This window comes from Schistocerca serialis, chromosome 4, assembly GCF_023864345.2.
Source record: "Schistocerca serialis cubense isolate TAMUIC-IGC-003099 chromosome 4, iqSchSeri2.2, whole genome shotgun sequence".
NCBI classification, from domain to species: Eukaryota; Metazoa; Arthropoda; class Insecta; order Orthoptera; family Acrididae; genus Schistocerca; species Schistocerca serialis.
The window spans coordinates 863,944,415-863,970,678 of NC_064641.1; the positions used below are offsets into that span (position 1 = coordinate 863,944,415).

At 46.5% G+C, this 26,264-nt stretch overlaps 1 protein-coding gene across 1 annotated transcript in view; it reads right to left on the reverse strand.

The window, feature by feature from the left end:
* Positions 1–26,264, reverse strand: part of LOC126473517 (tyrosine-protein phosphatase Lar) — a 591,250-nt gene that overhangs the window by 340,359 nt on the left and 224,627 nt on the right. The window lies entirely within an intron of this gene.

Below are 26,264 nucleotides of genomic sequence, written 5' to 3' on the forward strand. Positions count from 1 at the left end.
ATTTTCCCGTACGACCATTTCACAAGTGTACCGTGGATATCAGGAATCCGGTAGAACATCAAATCTCCGACATCGCTGAGGCCAGAAAAAGAGCCTGCAAGAACGGGACCAACGACGACTGAAGAGAATCGTTCAATGTGACAGAAGTTCAACCCTTCTGCAAATTGCTGCAGATTTCAACAAGTGTCAGTGTGCTAACCAGTCAACGAAACATCATCTATATGGTCTTTCGGAGCTGAAGGCCCACGCGTGTACCTTTGAAGACTGCACGACACAAAGCTTTACGCCTCGCCTGGACCCGTCAACACCGACAATGGACTGTTGATGACTGGAAACATGTTGCCTACTCGGACGAGTATCGTTTCAAATTGTATCGAGCGGATGGATGTGTACGGGTATGGAGACAACTTCATAAATTCATGGACCCTGAATGTCAGCAGGGGACTGCTGAAGCTGGAGGCGTGTGCTGTTGGAGTGATACGGGACCTGTGATACTGTCTTAGTGAGCATCCAGCCTGATAAGCTGCATCCATTCATGTCAATTGTGCTTTCCGACGGGCTTGGGCAATTCCAAGAGCACAATACGCCCAGAATTGATACAGAGTGGCCCCAGGAACACTCTTCTGAGTTTAAACACTTCCGCTGGCCAACTAACTCCCAAGACATGAACATTATTGAACGTATATGGGATGCCTTGCAACGTGCTGTTAAAAACAAAAGAAAAAAAGGTTCAAATGGCTCTCAGCACTATGGGACTTAACATCTGAGGCCATCAGTCCCCTAGAATATAGAACTACTTAAACCTAACTAACCTAAGGACATCATACACATCCATGCCCGAGGCAGGATTCGAACCTGCGACCGTAGCGGTCGCGCGGTTCCCGACTGCTGCGCCTAGAACCGCTCGGCAACTCGGCCGGCGTAGCGTGCTGTTCAGAAGAGATCTCCACCCTCTCGTACTCTTACGGATTTCTGGACAGCCGTGCAGGATTCATGGTGTCAGTTCCCTCTAGCACTACACCAGACATTAGTCGAGTCTATGCCAGATCGCGTTGCAGCACTTCTGCGTCCTCGCGGGGGCCCTGCACGATATTAGGGAGTGTACCAGATGATTTGGCTCTTCAGTGTATATTTCCATTTGTCCATAAATGTGTTTTGCATTCGGAATATTTGCCCCGGCGTGTACGACGGGCAGAGACCAGCGACTGTCATTAGGGCCACATAAACAATAATTTTACCTCGACATACATTTTCAGTTACAGTAAGCACATTAGGCCGTATGACAGTTGAAAGTTTCTTTTATGGTAAAATTATCAACAAACAGTACGTTTTAGCGAAAAGTCGGTACGCAATGTCGGAAGCTGGTTAAAAACCTTCCTAACGGTATGTCATTCATTCCTGTACGATTAATACGTGCTGAGAAAAAGGGATGTTGACTTGCGACAGATTATATATGATCAAGGGCTGCTGCACTGTCCATAATGAAGTCCCATCAACATTGTTCAAATAACTTACGGGAATGCAGCTGCGAGATGTCTCGGACAACCGCTGATATTTCGAAAGGGGCACATCCATTTAATTTTAAAGCACAAACGTAGCAAACAAACTCTGTGCAAAACCTCGGTATGCATATACGGAAAAATAACACACACACACACACACACACACACACACACAAAAGCGTTGCCATACAACCAACGTTGACCGACGTCAGAAGTTATAAATAGTGAATATTAATAACCAACGGGTGAGGTAGCATTAAATCAGTCTCGTTTTTTTGACAAGGGAGAGAACACGATTCACTCAAAATTTAATAGAAATTTTATTATAACGTCACTTCCTTATTTTATTTCAACTGCTTCCTCAATAACACTATCAGATTAGCTGGAAAGTCATGCGACAGTCTCCGTGTTATTATATTTCAGAAGATGACCGTTGCCAAGGCAATGTTCTGCAGTAGCAGATTGGCTCGGCTTTTGTGAGCGTATGCAACGCTTTTGAGCCTTTTCTTACGACTATTATACATCGTTGTGCGGCGGCGCTAGTGTTTATTGTGAGTGTTGTGTGTGTGTGTGTGTGTGTGTGTGTGTGTGTGTGTGTGTGTGTGTCATCTTTCCGGATACGCCCTACATGCTGAGGTTTTAAATTCGTTTGTACAGTGCTTTCTTTCTGCGCTTGTGCCTTCAAAATGACAGTGTGTGCTGTCGTCGAAATATCGGTGGTTGTCGGAGAGTCGCCCGGCCGCATTTGGGTAAATTTTTTGAACATTTTATGTCACGAGAAATGTTGTGTCTAGACAAGACAGCCTAGACACAATGAGAGGAAGCCGAAAGGCACGCGCTAAGCTAAAGCAGGATGGCGTGAGGTCTGAAACAGGATACGTAATGAATGCTATAAAGAAAAGTACGTAGCTTCTGGAATACTTAACTTTAATCCATCCTTTTGGTACATCTGGAGATTGTGGCGATACAAGTGAGACTCTTTAGATACATGCAACGTTACTAATGGCGCCTTGCTAGGTCGTAGCCATTGACTTAGCTGAAGGCTATTCTAACTATCTGCTCTGCAAATGAGCGAGGCTTCGTCAGTGTGTATCGCTAGCTACGTCGTCCGTACAACTGGGGCGAGTGCTAGTCCGTATCTCGAGACCTGCCTTGTGGTGGCGCTCGGTCTGCGATCACACAGTGGCGACACGCGGGTCCGACATGTACTAATGGACCGCGGCCGATTTAAAACTACCACCTAGCAAGTGTGGTGTCTGGCGGTGACACCACAAGAAACTCTGGTTTCACACAATATTGTTTGCATCTGAGCTGCAGTCCCCTTCTTTATAAAAAGGTAAATATCTTCGGCTTGCCTAACAGCCACCACTTAGTGAAGCGTACTGTTCCTAACGTGAATACAGCCGCATAGTTGTGTGACACTTTCCGTTGTTCGGTCTTCATTCGTTGGCATACGTTCCTCGAACCCTGAAAAGCCGACACCAATCTGGCACTACTGTACAATTCTCCAAAATCCATGATGCGAATGCTGTATGAAAGTCGTTGTTTTGAAACCACCCCAACGTGGGCCAGTAGTTGGTACACTGGACTCCACGTGCAAGAAGAGAGAGTGAGAGTTTCAAATCTTCGTTTAGCCATCCTGATTTTCCATTGTTTCCCAAAAGCGACTAACGTGTCCTTTCGAAAGGACATACCTAATTTCCTTCTCCGTATTTATCGTATCCTATCTTGTGCTGCATCTCGACGCTGACGGGATGTTAAATTTCTTACTTTTTGGCGTTCATTTGTAATAGCCATTTCCAAAACTGCGCGAACGATGGCAATGAGACCGAACTGTAAATCGCTAGCTGTCCTTCTTCCTGTTTAGAAGTTCGCATTGCGACGAAGGGCAGATCTTTCTTATACTGAAACCAACACAGCCTCTAGACAGCAGGCTTCTGAAGCGAGAAAGACTACGTGACACGATGGGATGCATCGTCAAACTCACTAATTTTTTACACCAGTTTGTTCAATACTTTTTCAATTTCAAGCATCCACGAAACTAAATTAACGAAACTGTCAGTACAATACACAGAGATCTAACGAGTTCATCAAACATGGAAGGAAACATCTTTGGCTTTTGAAAGGAACCAACTCGCCACTCGCTTCAAGAGGGTACGGGAAAATACGAGAGCAGTGTACCATACTTTATTTCAAAAACGTGTTTTAAATTCTATTCAATAAGGGGCAGCTAAAAATTATGAAGTTTCCATTCTCACCATATGTTACATTTATAAGAGCTGTAAACCTCAAGATGTGCAGAACTAAGTTTAAAAAAAATGAGAGTGAGACCATTTGTAGAAAAGTACTTTTAAGAACATGGTTTAAAATGTCTTCTGTTACTATAAGTATGTTTAGACCGATTACAATACTAGAGTCGTCTGCAGAAAGAATTACCTCTTTTTCTTGTATATTAGGCAAAAGATCGTTGACATAAATCAGAAACAATAGCTGAACTAGAGTGGTACTTGTGGAATTCCATGAGTCAGGTCGGTCGCGGTAGCCGTGCGGCTCTAGGCCCTTCAGTCCGGAACCGCGTGACTGCTACAATCGCAGGTTCGAATCCTGCCTCGCGCATGGATGTGTGTGATGTCCTTAGGTTAGTTAGGTTTAAGTAGTTCTAAGTTCCAGGGGACTGATGACCTTAGAAGTTAAGTCCCATAGTGCTCTGACCCATTTGAACTATTTTTGAACCATGAGTGAACTCTCCCCAGGCAGAAAAATTGCAGCTTATTTTGATCGAATTACGAGTAGCGTCCAATAAGTAACGAAACATATTTTTTCCTCGGCCATTTTCCGTTGAAAAAATGCTGAATTTGTTGTGGCATATCGTGCCGTATGCCCGCTTCATGCTCTATAGTTCCGATAGGTGGCGGTGCTATACATAGCCTTCAAAATGGCGGCTGCAACGGAGGTGTGTGGCAGGCAGAGAGCTGTCAATGAGTTCCTTTTGGCGGAAAACAAGGCCATCGCAGATATTCACAGGCGGTTACGGAATGTCTACAGAGACCTGGCAGCGAACAAAAGCACGGAGAGTCGTCGGGCGAGACGTTCGTAATCACGGCAACAAGGTTGCGCAAACCTGTCAGAACTGCCACGTGCCGGCTGGTTGCACACACTCTCAGGAAATTGAAGAAACCTCGTCAGTGTGTTCATCGCCACACAAATGCAAACGAACTTCTCCACGACAACGCAAGGTCTCATACAAGTCTGCAACCAGAGAGAAGCATACTAAGCTTCACTGGACTCCACCCTACCGCCCGGATCTCGGACTTTAAGACTTCCCTATGTTCGACCCAAAGCACTCCGCGGGAAGCAGAACCTCGATGACGGGGGAAGTTACTGATGCAGTAAGACGTTGGCCTCGACGTCGACCAGTAGAGTGGAACCATCCGGACAAACAGGCCGTCCCAGTAACGTGGCGTAGAGCCGTCGCATTGAGCGGAGATCATGCTCAATAGCACGGTTTTGTAGCCAAAACAGTGGGGAATAATGTGGTGTATTGGAATCCTGAATAAATCCAACCTGCTTTCAGAAAACAAATGTGTTGCATTACATACTGCACACCCAGGAATTAAGTACAATTTTTGCATTATTTTTGTTAGATATGACATTGATTGGCTAAACCGTCTTTCCATAAAAAGTTAGTTTACCTAGGAGGATACTGTGATTCATACAGTGATATGCCTTTGATAGGTCACAGAAAATACCAACTGGTGCTATTTTGTTATTTAGTGCTTGTAACGTAATCGCGTAAACGGTATCCTCAGTTGAGAAATTATTCTTAAATCTGAACTGTAATTTACTAAGGATATTATTGATGCTAGGGTAAGACAAATCTAGGGTACATCACCATCTCAAAAATTTTAGAGAATGATGTTAGTTGCGGAAGTCGACGGTAGCTACTGACATCTCTACTAGTACCCTCCCTATACAGGGTGTTACAAAAAGGTACGGCCAAACTTTCAGGAAACATTCCTCACACACAAATAAAGAAAAGATGTTATGTGGACATGTGTCCGGAAACACTTAATTTCCATGTTTGAGCTCATTTTAGTTTCGTCAGTATGTACTGTACTTCCTCCATTCACCGCCAGTCAATTGAAGGAAGGTAATGTTGACATCGGTGCTTGTGTTGACATGCGACTCATTGCTCTACAGTACTAGCTTCGAGCACACCAGTACGTAGCATCAACAGGTTAGTGTTCATCACGAACGTGGTTTTGCAGTCAGTGCAATGTTTACAAATGCGGAGTTGACAGATGCCCATTTGATGTATGGATTAGCACGGGGCAACAGCCGTGGCGCGGTACGTTTGTATCGAGACAGATTTCCAGAACGAAGGTGTCCCGACAGGAAGACGTTCGAAGCAATTGATCGGCTTCTTAGGGAGCACGGAACATTCCAGCCTATGACTCGCGACTGGGGAAGACCTAGAACGACGAGGACACCTGCAATGGACGAGGCAATTCTTCGTGCAGTTGTCGATAACCCCAATGTCAGCGTCAGAGAAGTTGCTGCTGTACAAGGTAACGTTGACCACGTCACTGTATGGAGAGTGCTACGGGAGAACCAGTTGTTTCCGTACCATGTACTGCGTGCACAGGCACTATCAGCAGCTGATTGGCCTCCACGGGTACACTTCTGCGAATGGTTCATCCAACAATATGTCAATCCTCATTTCAGTGCAAATGTTCTCTTTACGGATGAGGCTTCATTCCAACGTGAACAAATTGTAAATTTTCACAATCAACATCTGCGACCTGACGAGAATCCGCACGCAATTGTGCAATCACGTATTTCAACACAGATTTTCTGTGAACGTTTGGGCAGGCATTGTTGGTGATGTCTTGATTGGGCCCCATGTTCTTCTACCTACGCTCAATGGGGCACGTTATCATGATTTCATACGGGATACTCTACCTGTGCTACTAGAACATGTGCCTTTACAAGTACGACACAGCATGTGGTTCATGCACGATGGAGCTCCTGCACATTTCAGTCGAAGTGTTCGTACGCTTCTCAACAACAGATTCGGTGACCGATGGATTGGTAGAGCCGGCCGAAGTGGCCGTGCGGTTAAAGGCGCTGCAGTCTGGAACCGCAAGACCGCTACGGTCGCAGGTTCGAATCCTGCCTCGGGCATGGATGTTTGTGATGTCCTTAGGTTAGTTAGGTTTAACTAGTAATAAGTTCTAGGGGACTAATAACCTCAGCAGTTGAGTCCCATAGTGCTCAGAGCCATTTGAACCATTTTTTTTTTTTTATTCGTAGAGGCGGATCAATTCCATGGCCTCCACGCTCTCCTGACCTCAACCCTCTTGACTTTCATTTATGGGGGCATTTGAAAGCTCTTGTCTACGCAACCCCGGTACCAAATGTAGAGACTCTTCGTGCTCGTATTGTGGACGGCTGTGATACAATACGCCATTCTCCAGGGCTGCATCAGCGCATCAGGGATTCCGTGCGACGGAGGGTGGGTGCACGTATCCTCGCTAACGGAGGACATTTTGAACATTTCCTGTAACAAAGTGTTTGAAGTCACGCTGGTGCGTTCTGTTGCTGTGTGTTTGCATTCCATGATTAGTGTGATTTGAAGAGAAGTAATAAAATGAGCTCTAACATGGAAAGTAAGCGTTTCCGGACACATGTCCACATAACATACACTCCTGGAAATGGAAAAAAGAACACATTGACACCGGTGTGTCAGACCCACCATACTTGCTCCGCACACTGCGAGAGGGCTGTACAAGCAATGATCACACGCACGGCACAGCGGACACACCAGGAACCGCGGTGCTGGCCGTCGAATGGCGCTAGCTGCGCAGCATTTGTGCACCGCCGCCGTCAGTGTCAGCCAGTTTGCCGTGGCATACGGAGCTCCATCGCAGTCTTTGACACTGGTAGCATGCCGCGACAGCGTGGACGTGAACCGTATGTGCAGTTGACGGACTTTGAGCGAGGGCGTATAGTGGGCATGCGGGAGGCCGGGTGGACGTACCGCCGAATTGCTCAACACGTGGGGCGTGAGGTCTCCACAGTACCCCGATGTTGTCGCCAGTGGTCGGCGGAAGGTGCACGTGCCCATCGACCTGGGACCGGACCGCAGCGACGCAAGGATGCACGCCAAGACCGTAGGATCCTACGCAGTGCCGTAGGGGACCGCACCGCCACTTCCCAGCAAATTAGGGACACTGTTGCTCCTGGGGTGTCGGCGAGGACCATTCGCAACCGTCTCCATGAAGCTGGGCTACGGTCCCACACACCGTTAGGCCGTCTTCCGCTCACGCCCCAACATCGTGCAGCCCGCTTCCAGTGGTGTCGCGACAGGCGTGAATGGAGGGACGAATGGAGACGTGTCGTCTTCAGCGATGAGAGTCGCTTCTGCCTTGGTGCCAATGATGGTCGTATGCGTGTTTGGCGCCGTGCAGGTGAGCGCCACAATCAGGACTGCATACGACCGAGGCACACAGGGCCAACACCCGGCATCATGGTGTGGGGAGCGATCTCCTACACTGGCCGTACACCACTGGTGATCGTCGAGGGGACACTGAATAGTGCACGGTACATCCAAACCGTCATCGAACCCATCGTTCTACCATTCCTAGACCGGCAAGGGAACTTGCTGTTCCAACAGGACAATGCACGTCCGCATGTATCCCGTGCCACCCAACGTGCTCTAGAAGGTGTAAGTCAACTACCCTGGCCAGCAAGATCTCCGGATCTGTCCCCCATTGAGCATGTTTGGGACTGGATGAAGCGTCGTCTCACGCGGTCTGCACGTCCAGCACGAACGCTGGTCCAACTGAGGCGCCAGGTGGAAATAGCATGGCAAGCCGTTCCACAGGACTACATCCACCATCTCTACAATCGTCTCCATGGGAGAATAGCAGCCTGCATTGCTGCGAAAGGTGGATATACACTGTACTAGTGCCGACATTGTGCATGCTCTGTTGCCTGTGTCTATGTGCCTGTGGTTCTGTCAGTGTGATCATGTGATGTATCTGACCCCAGGAATGTGTCAATAAAGTTTCCCCTTCCTGGGACAATGAATTCACGGTGTTCTTATTTCAATTTCCAGGAGTATATTTTCTTTCTTTGTGTGTGAGGAATGTTTCCTGAAAGTTTGGCCGTACCTTTTTGTAACACCCTGTATAGGGCTGGTCAGAGCTCAGAAAGGCGTATAGCATTGTGCGCCGCGCTGCTGGCCTTACGCCGTTGTAATCCCCTAACAAAACGCGTCGTGGGGAGGAGGGATACAGTGAAATATTCGGAATGAACCGATGGCACTCCGCGCCGTCGGCGAGCCCCTCAAGAATGCCACGGCCTTCCGGCAACAAGGCCCGCGAGAGCCGTGCGCCGCAGCCGTATAATCCGCGACGGCGCGAAGAAAGCGTCGCTACCGGCTGGCGTCGGCGTCGGCGTCGCAAAGCCGCGCTAAGTCCCCGTAAGCGGCCGTTAGGCCCCAGATAGGCGACACGCCCTAATTCAGCCGCCGATGTCGGGGCCACACACCCCGTCCTGAGGTGGTGCTGCGGTGCCGAAACGCTCAACACGGGATACGCTACTGTTCAGCACAGGTTTCTTCAAATTTCCCGTAAATTACGAGTAAATCAACAGACCTTAAAGAACGCGAGAAATATGAACCAGAAAATGGTTATTTTTGTATTTTTTTGCAGCTCTTCTGTCTTACGCAAGTCTCTTCATCTCGTCATAAGAACTCCAGCCTGCATCTACTTGAAACTGCTTACTCTATTCAAACTACAGTCTCAGTCTACAGTTCTTACCCACCTACTCCTCCTTTAGTTACTACATTAACTGTTTCATGATACTTCAGGACTTTTCCTAACAACCTATCCCTTCTTTCGTCAACTTGTTACAAATCTCTGTCCTCTCGGAGCCAGTACAACATTTTTTTCATTTGATTACCTATGAGGGCGTATTTTTTAAAAAGGAAAAATTCTTTAAGTCTTTTAAATAAAAGAAACGTTAAAAGCATTCTACATCTTTATTGTTCATATCTACATACACTACTGACCGTTAATATTGCTACACCAAGAAGAAATGCAGATGATAATGGACAAATATATTATACAAGAACTGACGTGTGATTACATACTCACGCAATTTGGGTGCATAGATCCTGAGAAATCAGTACCCAGAACAACCACCTCTGGCCGCAATAACGGCCTTGATACGCCTGGGCATTGAGTCAAACAGAGCTTGAATGGCGTGTACAGGTACAGCTGCCCATGCAGCTTCAACACGATACCACAGTTCATCAAGAGTAGTGACTGGCGTATTGTGACGAGCCAGTTGCTCGGCCACCATTCACCAGACGTTTTCAATTGGTGACAGATCTGGAGAATGTGCTAGCCAGGGCGGCAGTCGAACATTTTCTGTATCCAGAAACGCCCGTACAGAACCTGCAACATGCGGTCGTGCATTATCCTGCTGCAATGTAGGGTTTCGCAGAGATCGAATGAAGGGTAGAGCCACGGGTCGTAACACATCTGAAATGTAACGTCCACTGTTCAAAGTGCCGTCAATGCGACAAGAGGTGACCGAGACGTGTAACCAATGGCACCCCATACCATCACGCCGAGTGATACATCAGTATTGGTGATGACGAATACACGCTTACAATGTGCGTTCACCGCGATGTCGCCAAACACGGATGCGACCGTCATAATGCTGTAAACAGAACGTGGATTCATCCGAAAAAATGACATTTTGCCATTGGTGCACCCAGGTTCGTCGTTGTGTACACCACTCCAGGCGCTCCTGTCAGTGATGCAGCGTCAAGGGTAACCGCAGCCATGGTCTACGAGCTGATAGTCCATGCTGCTGCAGACGTCGTCGAACTGTTCGTGCAGATGGTTGTTGTCTTGCAAACGTCCCCATCTGTTGACTCAGGGATCGAGACGTGGCTGCACGATCCGTTACAGCCGTGCGGATAAGATGCCTGTCGTCTCGACTGCTAGTGATACGAGGCCGTTGGGATCCTGCACGGCGTTCCGTATTACCCTCCTGAACCCACCGATTCCATATTCTGCTAACAGTCATTGGATCTCGACCAACGCGAGCAGCAATTTCGCGATACGATAAACCGCAATCGCGATAGGCTACAATCCGACCTTTATCAAAGTCGGAAACGTGATGGTACGCATTTCTCCTTCTTACATGAGGCATCACAACAACATTTCACCAGGCAACGCCGGTCAACTGCTGTTTGTGTATGAGAAATCGGTTGGAAACTTTCCTCACGTCAGCACGTTGTAGGTGTCGCCACCGGCGCCACCAACCTTCTGTGAATTCTCTGAAAAGCTAATCATTTGCACATCACAGCATGTTCTTCCTGTCGGTTAAATTACGCTTCTGCGGCACGTCATCTTCCTGGTGTAGCAATTTTAATGGCCAGTAGTGTATTTCTTTCTCAACATAGTCATCCTGACGACGAAAACATTTCTCGCAACTTGAGAGCAGCTTGTTGATACCGTCACTATAGAATGTTTGACTTTGTTGACGGAGCCACAACGTCTCCTCTGCTGGCACCGCTTCACTACTTTGGCTATCACTATCAAAATGAATGAGGTGCTCTTTCGGTTTTGGAAACAAACGAAAATCGGACAGGGCCAAGTCGGAACAGTATGGAGGATCATGGATGACAGACAGGTAAACCAAGGCGTCGTAGTTCACGTGTGTAGTCTGGTATTGTCACGCCGAAGGAGAGGTTGCTGTAAGTGTGGATGAACTGTTCCAATTCAAAACTAGATTACGACATAGTTACGTTACACACCGCCATGACACACGCTAAAATTCGGAGCCCTCTATCGGCAGGAGGCTGCAAATACGTACACATGAAGAACTCAGATTTGTAATGATAATAACGTTTGTTTTATGTAAAAAGCTTTAAGACTACTCACATAAAAAATTCGGTAGCACTAGTTTTCAGCACGCCGTCGTATCCAGTCTTCGTCATTGTTCTGTAACAATACTTCATTTTTTTCTATGTATGTACTGTTTCGCTGCCGTATAAGGATACAATGCAACAAACACTCAGAAACTACTTCCACAGTCGTTGGACATGTTACTCCTCTTGCCTGCGAAAAGATGCAGTTCCAAAACAACGGTGCTGCATCCGACTCCTATATTAATGTTCGTGAGTATCTCGGTAAGGTACCCTCATCATTTGACTGAAAGGGGAGCTCCCGTCCCATGACCCAGCGCTATCGGCGGCTGTCAATCGTATGGTATTCCCCTCCTATGAGATTACATGATGCGTTGGTGTGTGAATACCCCAACGGAACTGAAGATGAAATGGTTGGTAGCTGCTTGTCTTTTCGTACAACAAACAGTACGAATATTGAGAGACTGCGAAAAAATTTTCACGCGCTGTTTTTTAATGACTGGAATGAGACTGGTGGATGTCACTACAAGCTGAAATTGTTGCTATAAGACGTAAGTCGTTCACGTTGATTAAAATCTAAATTTCTACTGCCACCATTAGTTCCTTATCTTAGGATGCGATTCTCTACAATTTGTATAGTTTTGCTCCTGAAGGCTTGGAACCTCTTGAGTTCTATAGGTAATGGAGCAACCAGTCACAAATGGCGGAGTTTTATTGCCCTAAACAACTCTCGATGGCCTCTCTCCTCTTCAGTGACACACATTATATGAAAAAATTCGGCCATCATTTCCACATCGATTTATTCACGGATTCTGTAAGAGACATTTGTTCCAAATACTTCAAACTGCTCATCTGGCGAAGAGCAAAATATGTCTCGTCTTAACGTAAATCACTAAATGTACAAAACACTCTGGAGTGTGATTTGTGAATTACATACAGTTTACGGAGCAATACTTTATCACCTAAGTAGCAATCAGCTGAAGAAAAAGTCGGGTTAAAAAAATCTGTCTCCATATCACCAAAACTATTCTCAACAATCCTGGAGGAACCTTTCAGAGCCTCAAACTGATAAAAAGAAAATGGAGTTGATGTCGATCGAAAATACATGAAATACTTTTGTTTTCTAATGAGACTTTACTGTTGGCCTAATGGATGATGTTACTAGAGCAAGTCGGAATGTAAATCTAAAACATCAGTTATAATCATACTAAGATAATGTACAACAAACGTAACGAAATGAAATCAGCAAGATGTAACAATGCAACTTCTGTGGTCCTTCCACATAAACAGTAACTGAGACAAGTAAATTTCTGTGCAAGCAACCTTTCTACCATGTACGCCCTGCTCATTGGAGACAAATGGAGTAACAGTGTTGAAAATTCCATTCACTGTTGATAATGGAGCGTTTCCATTGAAATTGGTCTCGTGTCAAGTTGCACGCAATGATCATTCTGATAACGCCAGGAACGTAATACATGCAAGAATTTTTTTTTCCGTTCTGGAAAATAACAACTAAGCAAATTGTTTCCTCATCAGATACAGGGAAAATGACGCGGAGAGAGCGTAGTATGCTTGGTCGAAGGGTGCACATTCAGATATTAAAACCGTATCTACTCCGATCACATCACGTGACAGCATTCAGCAGTATTTGAAGAACAAAAGTCGCTCTGTCTCCTACGATTCAAAAATATGTCATTCGTATATATTCGGCGGCCCTACAGCCATCATACATTGCACGATTTGTTCAGTGAACACTGCCATAACTGTGTAGAGGATTCCTCAACCGTGATTCCACAGTTAATTTTCCGTTATTTTGAGAAGAAACTTGTTCACTCTAGAATTATTTGCCTTCATTATTTTGGACAGCCTCGTGCTTTGTTTTACCTTTAAATTTGAAAGACAACTGCTGAGTGCTGCCCCGATAAAATTTTGAAAAGTTAGTTTCACCAAAAGAGCCGATAGTTACTGACGAGGCGCTGGGTAACTCGGGACCAAGAGAAAGCGAAAATGTTACTGGTTTTGTTCGTGTGCCTGTGGTATAATATTGGGCAAGGTGGGGGAATTAGTGCAGATGACAAACGGGTATTCATTGGACAAATATATTATACTAAAACTGACATGTGATTACCTTTTACCGCAATTTGGGTGCATAGATCCTGAGAAATCAGTACCCAGAACAACCACCTCTGGCCGTAATAACGGCCTTGATTCGCCTGGGCATTGAGTCAAACAGAGAGTGGATGGCGTGTAGAGGTACAGCTGCCCATGCAGCTTCAACACGATACCACAGTTCATCAAGAGTAGTGACTGGCGTATTGTGACGAGCTAGTTCCTCAGCCACCATTGACCAGACGTTTTCAGTTGGTGAGAGCTCTACAGAATGTGCTGGCCAGGGCAACAGTCGAACATTTTCCGTATCCAGAAAGCCCCGTACAGGACCTGCAACATGCTGTCGTCCATTATCCTGCTGAAACGTAGGGTTTCGCAGGGATCGAATGAAGAGTAGAGCCACGAGTCGTAACACATCTGAAATGTAACGTCCACTTTTCAAAGTGCCGTCAATGCGAACAAGATGTGACCGAGACGTGTAACCAATGGCACCCCGTACCATCACGCCGGGTAATACGCCAGTATGGCGATGACGAATACACGCTTCCAATGTGCGTTCACCGCTATGTCGCCAAACACGTATGCGACCATCATGATGCTGTAAACAGAACCTGGGTCATCCGAAAAAATGACATTTTGCCATTCGTGCACCCAGGTTCGTCGCTGAGTACACCATCGCAGGCGTTCCTGTCTGTGATGCAGCGTCAGGGGTAACCGCAGCCACGGTCTCCGAGCTGATAGTCCATGATGCTGCAAACGTCGTCGAACTGTACGTCCAGATGGCTGTTGTCTTGTAAACGTCCCCATCTGTTGACTCAGGGATCGAGACGTGGTTGGACGATCCGTTACAGCCATGCGGATAAGATGCCTGTCATCTCGATTGCTAGTGATACGAGGCCGTTGGGATCCAGCACGGCGTTCCGTATTACCCTCCTGAACCCACCGATTCCATATTCTGCTAACATCATTGGATCTCGACCAACGCGACCAGCAATGTGGCGATACGATAAACCGCAATCGCGACAGGCTACAATCCGACCTTTATCAAAGTCAGAAACGTGATGGTACGCATTTCTCCTCCTTACACGAGGCATCACAACAACGTTTCACCAGGCAACGCAGGTCAACTGCTGTTTGTGTATGAGAAATCGGTTGGAAACTTCCCTCATGTCAGCACGTTGCAGGTGTCGCCAACTTGTGTGAATGCTCTGAAACGTTAATCATTTGCATATCACAGCATCTTCTTCCTGTCGGTTAAATTTCGCGTCTGTAGCACGTCATCTTCGTGGTGCAGCAATTTTATGGCCAGTAGTATACAATTATGCTTGGAACGCGAGTCATGTGTGTGCCTAAATACGTGTTTAACTTACTGAAAGAAGTGTTACGCATTACTATTCATAGCTGGTTGTGTGGATAGTGTTCAAACGCCACAAATAAAAAAGAATGGTTCAAATGGCTCTGAGCACTATGGGACTTAACTTCTGAGGCCATCAGTCCCCTAGATCTTAGAACTACTTAAACCTAACTAACCTAAGGACGTCACTCACATCCATGCCAGAAGCAGAATTCGAACCTGCGACCATAGCGGTCGCGCGGTTCCAGACTGTAGCGCCTAGAACCGTTCGGCCACTCTGGCCTGCAATTAAAAAAAATTGAATAAGTAAATAATTTTTACCCCACAGGTTCGGGACATACTTTGTATTAATGCCACGCCCCTTGTGGTGTTTACAGGAGCACATGTTGGTGTGAGCCCGCGAACACGGGCCGATCAGGACGGCGCGGCTCGGCTCTGCCCCTGCTTCTCCTCCCGCGCCAGCACCTGGCCGCCGGCGGCCGCTGCGCTGCGGGTTGCAGAGCCCAGTGACCGGAAGGCGGCGCGCCGTGTGAACCGCGGCGGCCGGCAGGCCCCCAGGAATGCAATAAGCCCGCCCCCGCTGCCGCCCCCGATGTTGATTGCCTCGCTCTCCTCAGCCGTAAAAGCGGCCGCCGGCCCCGCCCTGGAAAACGCCTGCCCGACTTCTTATTGGCCGCCTTCTTCCTCTCTCTCTCTCTCTCTCTCTCTCTCTCTCTCTCTCTCTCTCCGGCCCGCCGCGAGGCTCGCGTTCTTCTGAGACATATTTCTGTCATACCTCTCGCACAGTGTCGACAGCAGAGCAGCACAGCTCGATTTTGAGCTCCTGTCTCCCAAAATTACACACTTCCGTCGTTGCACAATACGCTTACGCAATGTCGCACCAACTATGTGACTGGACTCACGTCTCCCGTGATCTCAGTCGCACGACATCGTCCGTTACGTCGGACATGCCTTAGGGAAATACCATTGCATCACTGCTATTCACGACATACGACTTGTGTGAGACAAGTAATGAGAGCGATTTTTTGTGAACCAAAGGTTTTAATCTCTTGAAACAACAATCTTGTCCCTTTCAAAGTAGTACCTTTAGGCAGATATACACCGACGGAGTCGTCGTTCTGAGAGTTGGTAGCAGTGCTGGGAGGGCCTTTAACATGTCGGTCACATTATTATGAATGTTCTCTGAAGTCTCAAAATGATGTCCTTTTCAGACGTTTTTCAATTTCGGGAAAAGAAAAAAAATCACAGGGGCTCAGATCAGGTGAATATAGTGTCGGAAGTTCCATGCGGCTTTTCGAGGATGATGCTGTAGTATACAGAGAAGTTGCAGCATTAGAAAATTGCAGCGAAATGCAGGAAGATCTGCAGCGGATAGGGACTTGGTGCAGGGAGTGACAACTGACCCTTAACATAGACAAATGTAATGTATTGCGAATACGCAGAAAGAAGGATCCTTTATTGTATGATTATATGATAGCGGAACAAACACTGGTAGCAGTTACTTCTGTAAAATATCTGGGAGAATGCGTACGGAACGATTTGAAGTGGGATGATCATATAAAACGAATTTTTGGTAAGGCGGGTGCCAGGTTGAGATTCATTGGCAGAATCCTTAGAAAATGTAGTCCATCAACAATGCAGGTGGCTCACAAAACACTCGTTCGACCTATACTTGAGTATTGCTCATCAGTGTGGGATCCGTACCAGGTCGGGTTGACAGAGGAGACAGAGAAGATCCGAAGAAGAGTGGCGCGTTTCGTCACAGGGTTATTTGGTAAGCGTGATAGCGTTACGGAGATGTTTAACGAACTCAAGTGGCAGACTCTGCAAGAGAGGCGCTCTGCATCGCGGTGTAGCTTGCTGTCCAGGTTTCGAGAGGGTGCGTTTCTGGATGAGATGTCGAATATATTGCTTCCCCCTACTTTCACCTCCCGAGGAGATCACTAATGTAAAATTAGAGAGATTCGAGCGCGCAAGGAGGCTTTCCGGCAGTCGTTCTTCCCGCGAACCATACGCGACTGGAACAAAAAAGGGAGGTAATGACAGTGGAACGTAAAGTGCCGTCCGCCACACACCGTAGATGTAGATGTAGAATATGGGCGATGGTGGCGTGCGGGGAGGAGGCCTATGGAAAAACAGGAATGTCTTTTGAGATCAAAAATTACGTCATGGAAGTGGCCGCGGGACATGGGGCGTTATCATGATACGACATCCACCTGTCTGCAATGCCCGGTCTCTGTCTATTAACACTTCTGAGGATAGCTTCGTAAAACACTTGGATGATAGTTTGTCCTGGAGGACACTACTCTGGTCTCTAGGTACTGACTGTCTATGACTGGCTGGAATACTGACTGGGCGACCTAAGTACTGGCGGTCGAGAGGGCGTTGGCGGTACGTTTCTTGCGAGTTAGTCTTTGGCTTTTCTCCTGATAGGCTCGCTTGCTCTGGTGCCTACTACCGATATTGTCGCGGCCTCTTTGCCGATCAGAGTGCTCGTTGTCACTGTAGTCTTGTACCAGGGGAACAAGAAGAGGGTGTTGTTTGGTGGCATGCATTAACAGGGATCTTTATTAACATAAACAGAGAGCTACTTATCTTCAAGCAAGTTGTTGTGGTACAAACTCTTCTGTAACAGTCCACGTCAGCCTCACTGCTTGTGAAGTACAAGATTTGGTCTGATCTGACAAGAGCACGCACGTCTTCGTCATTTTGGACCGTTTTTCAAGTTGAATGTCTCCCTGAGTGAGGTTCACCTTCAACGTGTTCGACGCCTTTCAAAAATGATTTAAACTAGCAAACAACTTGTGCTCTTGATAAGGAATGTTTCCCATAGACTTGCTTCGACTTTCCGAAAGTCACACTCACGGACTCCCCAAGTTCAGCACAAAACTTGATGGCATAAATTTGCCCTAAATTCCGTTCTTACATTTTTGTAACACAGATAGAAACACAACTTTGCTGATGGCGCTCCCAAAAGTCGCGTCACGGCTGTACGGAGCTGATGGTTCAAATGGCTCTGAGCACTATGCGACTTAACTTCTGAGGTTATCAGTCGCCTAGAACTTAGAACTAATTAAACCTAACTAACCTAAGGTCATCACACACATCCATGCCCGAGGCAGGATTCGAACCTGCGGCCGTAGCGGTCGCTCGGCTCCAGACTGCAGCGCCAGAACCGCACGGCCACTCCGGCCGGCTGTACGGAGCTGAAACTCGGACTGAGCACATAGCAGGGATGAACACACTCGTCTACACAAGCAGAACAATCGCAGTCTAGTCATTCTCATTACTTTACGCACACACCTCATACAGTATTTTGTCTCAGTATCTCTGAAGGAAACCAAGTTGAATCACGGGAAGAGAATTAAAGTTCAAGGAGAAGAAATAAAAACTCTGAGGTTTGCTAATGACGTTGTAATTCAGTCAGACATGGCAAGAGACTTGGGAGGGCAGTTGATTGGAATAGACGTGTTAAGAAGACTTCCCTTAAGGTCTATGTCTAAAGTGTAGCCATGTACGGGAGCAAAGTGTGTACGATGAACAGATCAGACAAGAAACGAACGGAAACTTTTGAAATCTGGTGCTGCAGAAGAATAATGATTAGATGGGTAGATGGAGTAGCTAACGAAGAGGTAATTAATCGTATTCAGGAAAAAAGAAATTTATGGCACAACTTGAATAAAAGAAGATATCAGTTGATAGGTCACAGCCTGAGGCACCAAACAACTCCGTAATGGATCGAAGCGTGGGTAGTAAAAATTGTACGCGGAGACCAGGGCTCGAACACAACGAGCAGGCTCAAATGGATTTAAGTTTCGGTATTTATGTAGATATGAAGAGATCAGCACCGACAGCTTATCAAACTACTCTTCGAGCTCAAGACCACGTCATCATCTTTGAAGCAGCTCTCGTCAGTGTCTAACAACTTTGTAGTGAAAACTAACATATTTGCATTGTGAAGTAGACACGTGTGATGAATTAAGGAAGCAGGCAGGGAGTGCGTTCGGCTCCTTCGCGCATGAGGAAATGTGTTAAAACACCTTTCAGGCCCGTAAGAATCGCTGTTTCATCTCAAGTGCGACATGACAGTTAGCGTAAGGATACATAAATATGACACAAAATAACGAAGATTGTCTCTATAGTCACTTCTTTTCTTTCAAAAAGACGGAAAGGACTGAGTATTAGGAAAAAATTGTAAATATTAGAGTTCAGGATGCTTTAAAATCACACTGTATTTAATTCTTCAAAGTTACAAAAGTAGACCAGGAGAAATAAACACAATGTATCATTTTTTGAACTGAAATTCTTAAATATAATACGGCTCGTCCAGAAAATGATACACGTGTGATTGTTTCGTTCACTGAAGATAGAAGGTTGAGGTCTTAAAAAGGATATAGAGAATGCACAAAACTATATACACACACACATATATATATATATATATATATATATATATATAACATTTTCTGTGTGGAAATTTCTGGGATATTTATGGCATCAAACAGACGTCGGAGAGAACTACTGAAGTTTCTTTAATTTGTTTTTTCCCATTTCTAATACTATTAGATCAACCAGCAAGAGTTAGGAGCTATTTACAATTATAGTTTGACACTAATACAAAAGTAAGAGATACGTAGAAGAGAACCACTATCTTATATTTTCTTATGAACATCAAGAGATTTCACAAAGCAGGTCCTTATTTCATATTTATCAGCCCGGTACCAACAAGAGGAATTTAGCTCCCACAGTAATTAGAAGAGAAATATCTTTTTCATTTCATTGAAAAACTGTTTCGTCCTTGTGCACCGCCTTGAGAGCCATAACTTGTCATTTTCCAGTATTTTTCTTTTTATGGTGCAGACATATCTGTAGCTGAATAAATTCCTCTTTCCTCCTCGAAATTTAGTCTAGATATAATCTCCTCCACCTACAGGTACTAGGTGTGTCGTTACAATAGCAAAAATGGTTCAAATGGCTCTAAGCGCTATGGGACTTAACATCTGAGGTCATCAGTCCCCTAGACTTAGAACTACTTACACCTAACGAACCTAAGGACAACACACGCATCCATGCCCGAGGCAGGATTCGAACCTGCGACCGTAGTATCAGCGCGGTTCCGGACAGAAACACCTAGAACCGCTCGTGCACAGCGGCCGGCGTTACATTACAATAGTATCTGGTGTTGATTATCCAAAGAGATCGACGTTATCCACGCTGTCTCCTCTCTTCAGAGGGACGCCTGAATCTGAATCGGTCTCCTCAGTTTCCTTTCTTTTCTGTGTACTTGCCACAGCTTTGGTTACAGGTGTAGCTTTCTGGCTCTCCTGCTTATGGCCACCACCGTCTTTCGTTTGAATGTATTGCTGGCGTATGGAAAGGGCGGCAACCCGCAGTACACTGCTGTGTGGCTGGTGGCTGGGCCGTAGGCGACAGTGCATCACTTTTAGGAATCAACTTACCATGTTATGGAATGGAGCATTACATATTTAAGGAATATACTGACTGCTTGATAATTATCTCCATATAATAAACGAGACAGTAACGAGTAATTCAGCAGATACAGCACAATTTTCTCCAAAAATAAGACAAATTTGTTGGGTACATAGTCAATACGATATTGCAGTGTCTGTGTTGTTACGAAGAACAATGCAACGTTCCTTCGGATATGCATGCATGACTTTTGCAGCTACCGTCCTCTTATTTTAGACCACAATCCTCTTCTATGACCGTCTGTCACGGACACTCAAAACACACATTCGTCGTGTTGTACCTTAGGAGATTGATACGCCCGCTAAACCCGCTGGGCAGAACAGGTAATAGGATTGTGGAAAGGGTCAAGGGCAGATGTCAATTTCTGCTTCTAATTGTCATTTATTGTAATTTAATAACCTTTACAACCAAAGCGGCACATAGCCGAATCATTACCGAATGCAACTCTTTCAAGGCTGAAGGCCTCCAACAAAAAATCTTAACAAGGTAAAAATTCTATTTAGATAGCAATAAAATAATTCAAAAAACAACATACGCAAGGTGCAATACAAATGGCTCAGGGCCACAATGAAATTCAAAAATTTTAGAATATATTACCATAGACCTTTAAAGGCAGAAGGCCGCAGTGTTTAAGCTTGAAGGATAGATTTAAAATTAATTCTGCAAAAATTTTAAGAAAGCAAAACAAATAACCATAAGCCTAAAATTTAAAATAGCTGACAACAGATAATAAAACACGGGTGGCACTCAGAAGGCCTCCAGGGAGGTCGGTCTGCCCTCGTTCACTCAGGTGAGACAGGTGGTGAGCCCGTCGGAACCCAACCAGGGGACAATTACGGACCGACCGACACAACGACTTGCTTCCCGTCAATCAGTACATGAGAACTCAAACCGGCAATGTTACAAACGTGAAAATCCACAATGGAGTATGTATCAGCTGTAAAAATTACACTCCATGTTGGACAGCGACAACAGGTGAGGAAAGGACGCTGCCTGAAATCACGTTAGTGGCCATGGCAGGTAACCGGAACACTAACGGCCACTAGGCAGAAAATTACACTGGTGCACTCAAACCGTAGTCGACCAAAATAGTTAATTGCACCGCTTGGCGGCTAAATCTCAGCAGTAGAACCACACGATGTTGCTCACCGGAAAACCTTCCCTACAGAAAACCACCGGAGCGAACCACCACAACATGAACAGGCATGGCTTGGGTAGTGGAAACCACTAATCAACTTTGACGTCCTGGGTCGGCGAACCACGAAGCTCGTAGCGATCGGACAGCTCCACACACGTTCCGACACTGCGCAGGGGCTGCCAGCGTCCCCAGCCGACTGCACCGCGCGGAGATAACAACCGACCGACTCACTCCAGACCCCCTTCCCGGAAAAAAATGGTTCAAATGGCTCTGAGCACTATGTGACTTAACATCTGAGGTCATCAGTCCCCTAGAACTTAGAACTACTTAAACCTAACCAAGCTCAGGACATCACACACATCCATGCCCGAGACAGGATTCGAACCTGCGACCGTAGCAGTCGCGCGGTTCCGGACTGAAGCGCCTAGAACCGCTTGGCCACCGCGGCCGGCCTTGCCGGAAACTATATGCACCAAAACCAAAGATGGTAAACGGCGCAAATATCGATACACATCACTGCTGCCACACGTAGAAGGAAGAAGAATCGCAACGTAACCGCGACAATGGAGGGGAAACAAACGCAGATAGACAGCGAAGTTCACGAAAACGCATAGTTGGGAGAGAGCACGGCTCAGAGATATTTCTGTTTCCTCTGAACGTGGTAAAAACCTTGCGTTCGGTGCCTCTTGTAACACCGAACACTTTTTGATTTGTGTCCTCCTTCTACCCATGTCGTTATGTACTAAAACACCAAACACTTCGCTGCCTTGGTTAGGGCCGGCCGATGTGGCCATGCGGTTAGTTAGGTTTAATTAATCCTAAGTTCTAGGCGACTGATGACCTCAGAAGTCGCATAGTGCTCAGAGCCATTTGAACCTTGGCGAGGGGAGCGCCCACCATACGAGAACAAACAATTTTCCCAGTCTCCTCGGGCATGGATGTGTGTGATGTCCTTAGGTTAGTTAGGTTTAAGTAGTTCTAAGTTGTAGGGGACTGATGACCACAGCTGTTAAGTCCCATAGTGCTCAGAGCCAACCAATTTTCCCAGTCTCTAATTCACTTAGCTCCGTCATAACGCACTCACAATAGCAAAGAACACTGTTCTGGACACGACTGATACCTATAAGGTGCTGAGGCCTTGGCTAGGCACTGCATTTATGTTCAAGCGCGCATTTATCGCGGTGTTTTTTATATTTTTGTCGAATCTCTGTATTGTTCATGCAGACTTGAGAAGTACTGCGAATGAAACAAACGCACGCATGAGCCCTCTACTCTTCTGCCTGACGGGCAAATTGGGGAGTTTGGACGTGGGGAACAGTGGACTTTTCCCCGATCTTTTCGCCGGCCGGTGTGGCCGAGCGGTTATAGGCGCTTCAGTTCGGAACCGTGCTGCTGCTACGGTCGCAGGTTCGAATCCTGCCTCGGGCATGGATGTGTGTGATGCCCTTAGGTTAGTTAGGTTTAAGTAGTTCTAAGGCTAGGGGACTGATGATCCCAGATGGTAAGTCTCATAGTGCTCAGAGCCATTTGAACTCAATCTTTTCTAGGTGCAAATTTCACTGGGCGCAGTTTACACCAAACCAGGTCACGCGAGTACGCTGTAACTGCGTATCGGGGAGCGTCCAGTGTTACAGAAAGTTCGCGGTATCGGCCTCTCGGTGAATGGCGCGTCTTCCGAATACGGAGATGTTTCGCATCAAATGGAGGGGTTCGCTGCAGCCAGAGTTTCCCAGTCGAACCACATACAGCTGCGTGATGTGCAGTGGGCACACAGAGTTAGAAGATTAAGCACCCAACATCGAGCTGCAGCCACGCTGGACAAGTACTAATTTGGGAAGTCGAACGGGACGGTGAACAATGTGACAGGCGCGCGTATGACGGACAGACAGACACGGGAGGCGGCGGCGGCGGCAGCAGCCCGGAACACTAAATCAGGAGCGCGCAGGGCAGTAATATCTGGACAGTAGATGCCGGCGGCGGGCATTACCTGGCGCGGTAATCGTCGCGAAATTACGTGCTAAGCCGTGAATGACGGCCCGCGAGGGGCTTCCGGCGGTAAGTCGAACGGCTGAATGGGAGATTAATTACCGGGCACTGGCGAACTGGCAGCGGCTGCGGCCCAAGCTGTAGCAGCAGCAGCAGCGCGCGCCCCGTGCCGGGTGGACCCCACTGTGCGAGGCGGGGCGCGGACAGTCGGGGTGGAGGAGTGGCCGGCCAGTGTTGACGTTAGCGGAGCTGACAGTTGCCGTCATTCGTATAATTTCGGCCGCACACACGGCCCGAGTTAATAACTGTAACGCGGTAAACATTATGCGCGGTGACAGGCGGAGCGCGCGCACTTGCTACACTCACACACGCTCGCGCTCGCATACACGCTCCATCGAGAGGGGCGCAGGAGTGGGGGTTGGCGAGTTAATTACTTTAATTAAACTAAAATGTGTTTGACTTGTGGAGTCCGCAGCGCTGTTCCGACAGAAGCGCCAGTGTAGCGCTAATTTAATTTAAAAGCTTTATTATACGCTACGCCAATCCCCCTTCCCGCCGGCCCCCCTCCCAGTGACAACAATCTTAATAATATTTTCTGTCTCGTTTGAAACGAAATTAGTCCCGGTCGGTCTTGCAACAGGCGGGGCAAATATGCTAATTAAATTATCTGACATTCCCGCTGGCGGGGAACGAACTGCCGCCGATCTTTCTTCGATTCGCAAAAGGCAACTACAAAACGCACAAAAAAATTCCCAGTAAGTATTTTGGACACGGTTCCGCGGCGGAAAACCGATAAAATGTAATAACGTGCGTGTTTTCGTTTCATGTTGCTAGTGCTTCGTCGCAGATGTGGGGGGAAAAAATGGAAAACGTCGCCGGTATCAGAGTTATACATCACACACGAGTATTTACCTCATGAGTATTTTCTGCCGTGCCGCACGCTATAAAGATGAAAGCGGAAATCAGAGGCGGGTTTACAGTGAAACATTGAGAGTACAGTAAACAGTCATCGTGCTCCTTCACAAACATTTTCTGTGCACCTTAGGCCTAAAGTTAGTGACACCGACATTATCACAGTATCAAGGGAAATTATTGAAATTCAGTTCACTTATGACCAACCACGATGAAATGAATCACCAGCAGCGGGTACGAAGTACATAATGTACAGGAGTAGAAGAAACAGTTCCCCAGAAGCACTAGTGGTATGTCGATAGATCACATCAGTGATGACGCTGACATGATCTTCAATCCGAATTCTGGTTTGATGTAGCTCCCCTCACCAGTCTGTCATTGCCAAGCCACTTTATCTCCATTTGAACCTGCTCATGCATTCAAGCCTTGGTCTCCCCCTACAATTTTTACCCCCCCCCCCTCCACCACTCTTCCCTCCAACACAAAACTGACGATGATTCCTTCAAAAATGGCTCTGAGCACTATGGGACTTAACATCTGAGGTCATTAGCCCCTAGAACTTAGAACTACTAAAACCTAACTAACCTAAGGACATCACACACATCCATGCCCGAGGCAGGATTCGAACCTGCGACCGTAGCGGTCGCGAGGTTCCAAACTGTAGCGCCTAGAACCGCTCGGGCACCCCGGCCTGCGATGATTCCTTGACGCCTCAGAATGTGTCCTATTAAATTATGTCCTCTTTTAATCGAGTTGTGCGATGCATTTCTTTTTTCTCCAATTCGATTCTGCACGTTCTCGTTATCGATTCGATCTACCCGTGTAATCTTCCACATTCTTCTGTAGGTAACACATGTCAAAAGTTCCTATTCTCATCTTGTCTGAACTGCTTATCGTACACATTTCGCTTCACTCCAAAAAAACACCGTTAGAAACAACTTCCTGACACTTACAGTTTTAAACATGGCTGTCTATCAGCAACAGTATATAATTTTCAACGTAGGAATCACAAAGCCAACCTATTGCAAATAACTGTGTGGTACAATGACCTAGGTTTCGACATCTCTAAGGATGTCTTCATCACAATGGAATTTTAAGAAACATTAAAGTTACATTGCGAGAAGGCAATGATCAAAGTTTAGAGCAGATACGCTAAATCAAAAATTAAAATCAAACACCAGACTGGTCAGAGCATCCGTGCCAAAGGCTGAAACGTGTTTAATTTTAATCTTTGACTTAGCATATCTGCTCTAAACTTTGACCCTTGCCTTCTCGGAATGTAACTTTACGGTTTCTTAAAATTTCATTTTGATGATGACATCCTTAGAGATATCGAAACTTATGTCGATGTACCAGTTATTTGCAAGCGGTTGGCTGTTGAAATCTTGACACTTAAATTTATATTCGATCTTAACATATGGTTTTCAGAAATGCTTTTCTTGCTACTGCCAGTCTGCAGTTTATATCCTCTCTACTTCTGCTGTCATCACTTATTCTGCTACTCAAATCATCATGCAAAGCACAATCAGACGACTGGATGTAGTACTTCGGGAGTTTTTCGGATCCTAATCAGGTCAGAACAGAAGACGAGATGCAATGGCTTCAGAAGTGTGATTCAAAGACTTGCAACCGATCGCTTCAGACCGGCCGGTGTGGTCGAGCGGTTCTAGGCGCGACAGTCCGGAACCGCGCGACCGCTACGGTCGCAGATTCGAATCCTGCCTCGGGCATGGATGTGTGTGATGTCCTTAGGTTAGTTAGGTTTAAGTAGTTCTAAGTTCTAGGGGACTGACGACCTCAGATGTTAAGTCCCATGGTGCTCAG